This window comes from Rousettus aegyptiacus, unplaced genomic scaffold, assembly GCF_014176215.1.
Source record: "Rousettus aegyptiacus isolate mRouAeg1 unplaced genomic scaffold, mRouAeg1.p scaffold_m13_p_1, whole genome shotgun sequence".
Taxonomy (NCBI): domain Eukaryota; kingdom Metazoa; phylum Chordata; class Mammalia; order Chiroptera; family Pteropodidae; genus Rousettus; species Rousettus aegyptiacus.
Genome location: NW_023416284.1, coordinates 164,591,118 through 164,600,486, shown reverse-complemented (window position 1 = coordinate 164,600,486; position 9,369 = coordinate 164,591,118). Strand labels below are relative to the sequence as shown.

The window sequence follows — 9,369 nt, the reverse complement described above, 5'->3', positions numbered from 1 at the left end:
CTGTTCTGCCTGAGAAAGAGCGTGTAGTCCAGTTGTTTTTGCTGGTTCTATTTCCATCTCCTCTTTCACAGGCACCCTCTCTCACCTAGAAAAACAAAGGCACATTTATCAGAACTCATCATGGTACATTGCCTTAGGGCTTAAAACCCTCTAAGTCACTCAAGATAAAACTACATTGAAATAGTGGTGTGGGGTTGGTGTTGATGTTGGTGTTGAGACCACAATGACTCTAATGACTGGCTAATGAATCCTTCTGCAAGTCAAGCAGCTTCTAACTCTTTTGAAAAAAAGAGCTGAGAAATCATTAAAAATAATTTTTCATGATAGATCATTACGTACATTTGTAGGATATATCTTGGAAAAGTGAATGGCTTTCTTATGTCAAAACTCCTTCCATTATTATCTACTTATTTGGTGAACAAAATGTTTCAATAAATCTATAAAAATTTCAATTACAGTTAGAATTGGATCTGAATGTTGTCTTTTTCTAACCATAAGTAATATTCATTCATGAATACATGAAATAACTTTCATCTATCTCATTAAGTGTAGTTCTAATATAATTTTATCTTTTATTTTTTAATATATGTATATATTTTAGGCGAGGCAACCCTTGGTTGACCTCACAGATTGTAAGGACCTTGTCAGCTTTCAATCTCTTATTTTTTATTTTTTATGCCTATAGCACCTGGTCTTCCTAGGTAGTCTCCCATCCAAGTACTAACCAGGCCCAATCCTGCTTAGTTTCCAAGATCAGATGGCATCGGGCTTATTCAGTGTGGCATGACCATAGACTAATTTTATTTTTATATTTAATAGCTACTAACATTTGTATCATAATGATGTTGAGGACCCAGTGAGTACTAATAATAATTATAATGATAATTTGATTCCAGAAGAAAATCTTTAAACAAAAAATTAATTTCAATTTACATGTGTATTTTTGTTTCAGAAAAATATTTAAAACTTTCAAGCATAGAAAACACTGGGATACAATTTCTATCGGGAAATGGAATAGAAATATGATTTTAAGGTGGTTAAAGAAAAATGAAGATGATGTAAAATTCCCCCCTCATGTTTGCCCATGTCTTTCTTCTCACTATGGGATTTAGGCCCTGTTGACTACATTGATAATTGTGTATCAATTTATTTTAAATAAAATAAAAGTTGAAATTACATGCTTTGCAAATACATATACTTAAGTTGAAAGTTTTTATATAGCAGCACAAACATATGTAAAGAATACATATGTTTGCAAATTCTTTGAGGATATATAAGCAAAAATGTATGAAGACCACATGTCTACCTCATTCTAATCTACCCTCCTACCTCCCCAGCTTTACCATCCAGAATGCTCTGCTTTCAACTATGGTGCAGTGCTCAGGAGCATGTGCTTTGGAGCCAAGAGGACCTGAACTAGGACTAGGATGAGGCAGGCGAGGAGCCCAGGGTGCAAAACTTGAGACACTTCTGGATAATGCAAGCACCAACCTGCCCTTACGCAAACATGAGAGTTCACCTCCTTAAATTTTGTACTCTAGGTCCCTCTCTTGCCTCACACTAGTCCTTTCCACTTGTTACTAAGTGATCTCAGTAAATTATTTAGCTTCTCTGAGCCTCAGTGTTCTCAGTAATAAACGAGGAAAATAATACTGCTTTACAGAGTTGCACTGGAGGACTAGAGAACAGGTAGAGTACTTAGCAAAGTGCTGCCTGTGGTTGCCAATCAATAAATGTCTCTGCTATATTCTGACACTGAGGAGAGTATCTGATAAGCCAATTCATAATGAGGCAATAATCAAAATACTCAAATGATTATCATTCCTAGGCGTTTGGCTTTTAGAAGGCCCTTAGAGAGGCATTATTTTCACACACGTGCACATGTGGGCATATGCAAACACACGTGCATGCACACACACACACACAACACACATAGTCGAGGTGGCTGAGAGGTGGCCACTTTCCCCCTTTCTTCCCTTCTGTCCTCCCCCACTGCCCTCTTTCCTCCATTTACACTAACATGTGCCGTCTGTGCACGGGAATGTCTGTTTTTCAAAATAAACCTGAAAAGGTCTATGACCTTGCCTTCCCTTTACAATAAGCATAGATATAAGCACTTAGTCCACATAACACTTTTAAAATAATACAATACAACCTAACAACATAGTCTCGAAAAAATCATTATTAGTGAAAATATTAAAATGTGCAGGAAAGGTTGGTTCCACATGGGAGCAATGGGTAATTTTGTGAGAAGCCTTGTGAAGATTTCATAAGTCCCCTTTCATCCCCTGCCTGTCTGAGTTTGTTTGGGCCACCTTAACAAAAACACCATTGACTGAACAATAGACATTTATTTCTTACAATTCCAGAGGCTGGGAAGTCCAAGATCAAAGTGCCAATAAACTCAGTGTCCAGTGAGACCCTGCTTCCTCATCCATAGACAGCTTTCTTGCTGTCACCTCAATGGTGGAAGGGGACAGGGAGCTGTCTGGTATCTCTTTTTAAGGGTGCTAATCTCATTCATGAGAGCTCTACCCTCACAGTCTAAACACCTCCCAAAGCCCCCACCTCCTAATATTATTACATTAGGCATTAGATTTCAACCTATAAATTCTGGGGAACACAAACTTTCAGACCACAGCACTGCCCACTGTTTGAGTCTGCCTGAAGAACCTGCTTCCACCCCCAACATTCAGTTATGGACACTGAGTGGGAGCTGTACAGGGCACAGTTCTGGGGCTGTGCAGGATGGAGAGATGAGTTAACACAATGCTCAGCCTCGATTGGCTTAAAATTGAGAGGATACATTTGATTTCTTCTCTTTGCTGATTATTTTCTCTCTCTGGCTTTATAACACCAAAACTGATATTTTTGTTTGTTTGCAAACAAACAATAATTTATTGGGTCATGCCCATAGTCACAGAGATACTAAATGTTCAGTCAACCCTGCTGTGTAAGATAATTTTGTTCACTCAAATATTTATTCATCAACAAATATTTTGAAATGCCTGGTGTATGCTAGGCAACTGTGTGCTCGCAGAAGAGATAGCAGAAACAAAGTAAAAAGAGAATCCCTGTTCCAAAGATTTTTTTAAAAAGAAGTGAGGTAGGGGAGGTGTCTCTCATAAACTGAAACCAAAACCCTCAAAGCTTAGGCAGCCAGGGAGAGCCCAGCCTCTCTCTTAAGCTACCTGTATTTCATGCTTCTCTTCCTTTGGTTACTTTGGTCAACATTTACCCCGGGCCTCAGGGATGGATCATACATCCTTTACCTGTCTACAGCAGACTAAACCCGGCGGGCCAAATCCAGCCTACTGCCTGTGTTTGTAAATAAAGCTTTATTGGAATCCAGTCATGCTCATTCATTTATATGTTCTCTGTGGCTGCCTTTGCACTACAATAGTAGAACTGAGTGGCTGTGGCAGAGACCATATGGCCCACAAAACCTAAAGTAGTTACTATCTGATCCTTTAGGAAAAAAGACTGACTCCTAGTCTAGAGGTATTACAGAGCCTGCATCTTCCCTTGGTTCCCTTAGCATATCCGAAAAAGGCTCCCACTTTCAAAAAGATTTTATTAAATACTTTCAGAAAGCAAATTAGAAATGGATACAGAGAATAAAATAAGCATGCAAACATTCTGACCCTGGAATTTGGTATCTGACCCTGTCATAGCTAACTTCGTATAGTGTGTTCTTCTTGCCTTTAGTCTCTACCTTCTAATCCAGCCCAAAAGGCCAACCCAGAGCTGCAAACCTGCATCTCTTCTGCTCCCCTCCAGTTTTCTGTGGAGGTCATCATCTTATGAACCAGCACCAGGCAGCTACTCGATGGCCATCTTGAGACCCTTTGGTTAAAATCCTAACAAACTCCCATTCCATAGCCCTCCTGGGACTATTTTCTCTTGACTTTCCTTTAACATCTAAGTGCTGTTTATTTCCCCCTAATAATCAACCCAGTCAATGACCTCATCCACAAAAGGGCAACGTCCACACTACAAAACCAATAGTGTAAAAACTCATGGTAAATACAATATCCCAATGAAAGAGTCACCTTCATAGAGTAGCAGAGAGATGTGTTAACTTACAAAGGACTTTCAAAGAGAGGGAAAGATTCTTTGAGATCAATAAAAATAGCTGTTCAGGACACACCGATTCAATCAGAAGCCCAGATAGGGAACAGAGGCAATGGATATCTATGAGAAGGGAAGGGGGACAATTACATCAATAGAAGTAAGGAGTTTATTTCTATTGGTGCAGATAATACAGCATAGTGATGTTAATTCTACACGACACTTTTAATTTTCAGTCCTGTCATACTCAGTCCGGTAGTCATAATAACTACTTTTTTGTTATCTTTGCAAACAGTTCTTTGGGACATGGTGTTGCCCTCGGCCCAGACCAAAGGTTATTTTGCCCTGTTTTAACATTCCAAAGGTTTGAGATGTAAGACGTGCAAGGCGGTTCCTCTGATGTGGCAGCTCCTGCTCCATTTTCGAGGGGCTCCATTTACATTATTGTTTACAGATGGTTCTATCTATTTCTCAACTCCCAACTTCAGAAACCCAGACCCCTAGAGAATATATAAATTACTCGAGGAGATCACACCAACCAATGGCCAATAATCTGAGGACAACATGAGAAAAGTCCATAAATAAGCATAGGTCTAAATGTAGCTGCTGAGCCAAGGCATGGTCAGAGAAGTAGGAGGGAAAGGCAAGGAAGGCCTCTTCGAAGGAGGGGAACTTGGATAAACATGGAGTAAGAACTGACAGGGAAAAGTATATTCCTCAGAGGGTCTCTGCAATCATTTTGCCCAGTCTCAATTTCTCCCCTTTACATTATTTCCTGTCTGGTAAATTATCTCAATATCAGCAACCAAAGCAGCACATGCCTGCAGGCATGGCCAGAAGAACGGAGGCATTGATGGCTGCATTTACTAAAGAAAAAAGAAAGAAAGAGGAAGGAAGGACGGAAGGAAGGAAGGAAGGAAGGAAGGAAGGAAGGAAGGAAGGAAGGAAGGAAGGAAGGATCTGAAGAGATCTTAACTCTGTAGAGAAAATTTGGCTTTCGGTGATTAGCTGTGAAAATCAGTTTATTCAAATAATTGCCCTTTCATTTCCATTTTATTAGCAGAACACCCACTAAAAATGGAGCAAGGTTGTGACTAAACAGTAACTCTAAGGACCCTTCTCTCACCTAGGCAAAATGGATTTTTGTAATTGTAAGATAGCTGCTTACAGATATTGATTTCCACAAACGGCACAAATTTTCTTCAATATTGCTCTCCCCTCCCCAACTCAATAACTGTCTTTTAACTAAATGATTTTCCTTCATCACAAGGTCATGGAATATTCTTTTCCTTTTAGGTGAAGTTGATCTGGGCTTCGATGTAAAATCACAATGAAGAGACTTATTAATATAGATAAGATTAAGTTTAATCATTTGCCTTTGGATTTTTATCTTCTATTCTATACTAACATTTCTAACAGAAAAGAGATGAGGTCAAAAACATAACTAACATTTACTTTACTTCAAAGAAACAAAAGTCTTTATTTCTGCGGGACAGTTGGGCTCCAGTTCAGCATCAATTTAATGCTAATGGACACTCTGTTTTCTGGTTTACAATTTACATTATGATTCAAAATATTTTACTTTGATGTATTTTTTAAAAAAAGATTTTTTCCCTTATAAGCGTCATATTAAAATCTCCAGCTGCCTTATTAAAATTTTTAAAGTCATCACCTTTGTTCTATCTGTGGAGGTTTATTGGGGAAGGGAAAGATTAGAGAAAAATGAAGGAGATGTTTTCATCAGAGGAGAATTGTTCCAGGATGAAAAAGCTCACAGGAATATATAATGTGTTTCAGAAGAATTAAGGAGGAAAAGCAAAGGTTGGAAAAAGCTGATCCTGTGGGTGTCAGACCCACTAGAGAGACTGCTCACACATGACATGTTTTAGATTATTTGACACGGTCATGCAAGCAACAGAAAGTTATATGGTTTTTAGTCTTCCAGGTAGCAGTGAAATGATAATGTGGGTGGATCAGGGAAAAAAAAATGAACTCATTTTTAATTTAAATTACCTTGGAGCTAGTTCTAGACTGCGGAGGAGTTGATAAGCCACCGAGTTCACACACAATCACACCCCCCTAACTCCTCCACAGCCATACCAAAGTTTTTTGCAGACCTGCTCTGGCTAACTCATCACTCAGATTTTATTTATGGAGGGGCTGGTACATGTGGGCATTGTGTTATGCCCTGGGAAAACAGACGAAAGAACATATTTCCTGCCTCTAATGTAAATGTCAGACAAGCAGACGATCATAACACAGAACAGGAAGTCTACTGGTATGAGCAGGATGCTCTCAGCCAGGCACCCAACCCAGATAGGGATGGAGTGTAGAGGGCGAGAGAAGCCTTCCCAAAGGCGGTGACAGCTGACTGGGTTTTGAAAGATGAACAAGAATTGTTCAGAAAAGGGGAAGAATGTTCCCAGCAATCCCAGCTGCACAATCCCAGGACGTAAGATGTAGAATGGAAAAGTTAAGTTTGGAAAAGAAAGCAAGGGCAATCAAAAGGTCTTAACGGGTATCCTAAGAGTCTGAATGTCATTCTGAAGTAGATGGGATTACTAGTGTTTTTAAGACCTGAATAATCAGAGTCACATTCACAGCATCAGTATAGTGTTTAGGCTGTCACCTTGTCTCTACATGACTCACATCAGGAAAATTAACAAGGATAAAAGGCAAGGATAAAGGAATGAGCATGAGGATAAAGAAACACATGTGATTCAAGAGTATTTATAAGAAAGAGGTATACCAAACATGTTCGTGGATTGAGTGTTGGTAGAAAGTGAGAGCTAAGGCAACAGCGTAGATGGTGGGCAATTCGGGCCTCAGGAATAGGGGCCCTCACAGAGGAGGAGGTGCAGGAAGCAACAATGATGGGCATAGTTCAGATGAGATGTGTTTAATCAATGGTGACGTCCCATGAGCAATTGATATGGAAGTCCAGAGCTCAGGACACAGGGCAAGATAGAAGGGGGATAAGAGAAGTCACAGGTGGGGATGAGATGGTCAAGGAGAGATATGGAGCCCTAGAGAACACCTGCATTTAAGGGGTCGTGAGAAAGAGACTGAGAAGGAATAGGCAGATGGACAGAATGAAAACCATGAGAGCCACGTTAAAGCCAGGAGAGGAATGTGTTTTAGAGATAGAGTGATCAACAGGAGAAGTAGTAAGATCGAGCTAAAGAAGAGTCTTCGGATTTGCAAGCACGGCATCCTTGAGGATCTCTGCAGAATAGTTTTATTGGAATGGTCAAGGTGGAACCCTGATCTCAAAGACTGGAGACTGAATGTAAGAAGGAAAAGCAGAAACAGCAATGTTGCCTCGAATTCCTAGGGGCTGGACATCTAAAGCAAGTAGGAAGAAGGAACAGAAAATAGTTAAAAGGAGATTCTTGTCAAAGGAGGAGTGTGTGTGTGCGTGTGTGTGTGTGTGTGTGTGTGAGAGAGAGAGAGAGAGAGAGAGAGAGAAGAGAGACACTTGAGCATTGCTTTAATGATGTGCCATCTCTTTCTATTCCCTGGTGAGAACTCTAGGACTAATCTAATCCAATGCTCAGTCTTGAAATTAAAACAAAACAAAACAAAACAAAACAAAACAAAACAAAAAAACGGTGTTTGTGGTATGGGAACTTATAAAACACTACATGTCAGAGATTTTGTGTATTTTTCCTCTTTCATCATCCTAGCAGTTCTACAACACAGACATGATTCTATTGTCTCCCTTTGAACTACTGAGGACCTTGAGTCAGAAAGGTTGGATGGTTTACCCTCAGCCCACACCGTATGCGAACAGCAGAGTTGGAATCGAGTTCCAGGTCTACCTGAATCTAAAGCCTTGTGGCCCTGGGAGGGAAGAGGTCAGCCACTTTCCAGTAATTTCAACTCTAGGAGTCTGTTTTCTCTGTGAAATGAAAGCTTTAGACTGACCGGTCGCACTCATGACTTGCTTACTCTCTCTGGTGCACCACGCAGTCAAGACCCAAGTGCTCATTGAAGAAGCAAACCACTTGGTAAACAAATTGTGTGATAATCCACCTATTTATCCTCTCGGCCTTTAAATCCCCTCTGCACACCTGAGTACACAATTCTATTATTTTCAAACTCTAAGTATGAGAGGAATCAGGTTAGTCTTAGCATCTTAAGTGGCTGGCTCAACATGCCACTCTGGCCCATTACACTTAAAATAAGTGCCTTTCTGGGGTAATTTCAGATGAGTAAATCTGGTAAGGATATTTTTCTTCTTTATACCAGATTTCTTAAAATATACATTTTAATTTTAACTTTTCACTGATAAGAAATATACATTCACAATAAGACACACACCCTAAGTATTTAGCTTGATGAATTTTTATAAGATGAACACATTCATGTAACGGGCACCCAAATGGTTGACTCTTTTTGAAAATTATTTGTCCTTCGTTTTCACAGTTATAAAGCTTACTTGGTAATTCAACTCTCTACTTCACAGAGAATTTAGAAGGGCTAGCTAATTATAGCTTTAACTGTAAAACACTTTGACAAATTTGAAGTAGTTAGAGAGCTGCTTAAATTGATTACAATGTCACATGGCTTCTACTTAAATTATTTCACCTGAAAGAATGTCAAACTGTCCTCATTAACAGATCAGAGAGATGTGTTTGAAATTCAATTTAACGGAAACTTGTGAATTTTTTAAACTATTGGCAGCTGGTAACCTAAAATATTCCTGTTTATGTTCTCTCTGAGTCGGCCTCCTTCCCTTCCCATTATTCTTTCTACATTTCCTTTTCTGTAGCAACTGCAAATATTGTGCTTAAATGTAACGATGGTCCCCGACACCTCCAGTTGCTCATATCATTGGCTATCACTGTTCCTCAACCTCAAGTCTTGGTTTTCAGGCGTTGTTAATGATGTTTTGTACAAAGCCACATTTAGATTCTAACCTTCTCCAGGCAGGAGCCACCTTTCAGAGTTTCATCTTATTCTAGGTCATTTTCAATCTGGAGGGGCCTAGTTTGAAACAGTTTAAGTGGACTCATCTCAGAGCAGGAGGACTGAGCAGGAAAGCTACTGGCCTCTTTTGAAGACTATGTTTCTTCCTCCACAAAGGGAAGTGGGGAGGGAGAACCCTCCATCTGACAAGCATTCTGATGGTAAAATTTAGAAAATACCAGAGTGAATAGCAAGAAGAAATGTTGGCTAAACTGTGCAAGATTTTGATCCCAGAAAGTCTAGAGTACAACAGCAATTGTGGTTATTTCACAATAGGATCCAAAGAACAGAATTACTTCTTGTGGCATTCGAAAGGGGTCTTATTAA

The 9,369-nt window shown here is 39.6% G+C and overlaps 1 pseudogene; it reads right to left on the bottom strand.

The window, feature by feature from the left end:
- Nucleotides 1-676: 676 nt before the first annotated feature.
- Nucleotides 677-795, bottom strand: LOC118606888 (annotated as a pseudogene).
- Nucleotides 796-9,369: the final 8,574 nt, after the last annotated feature.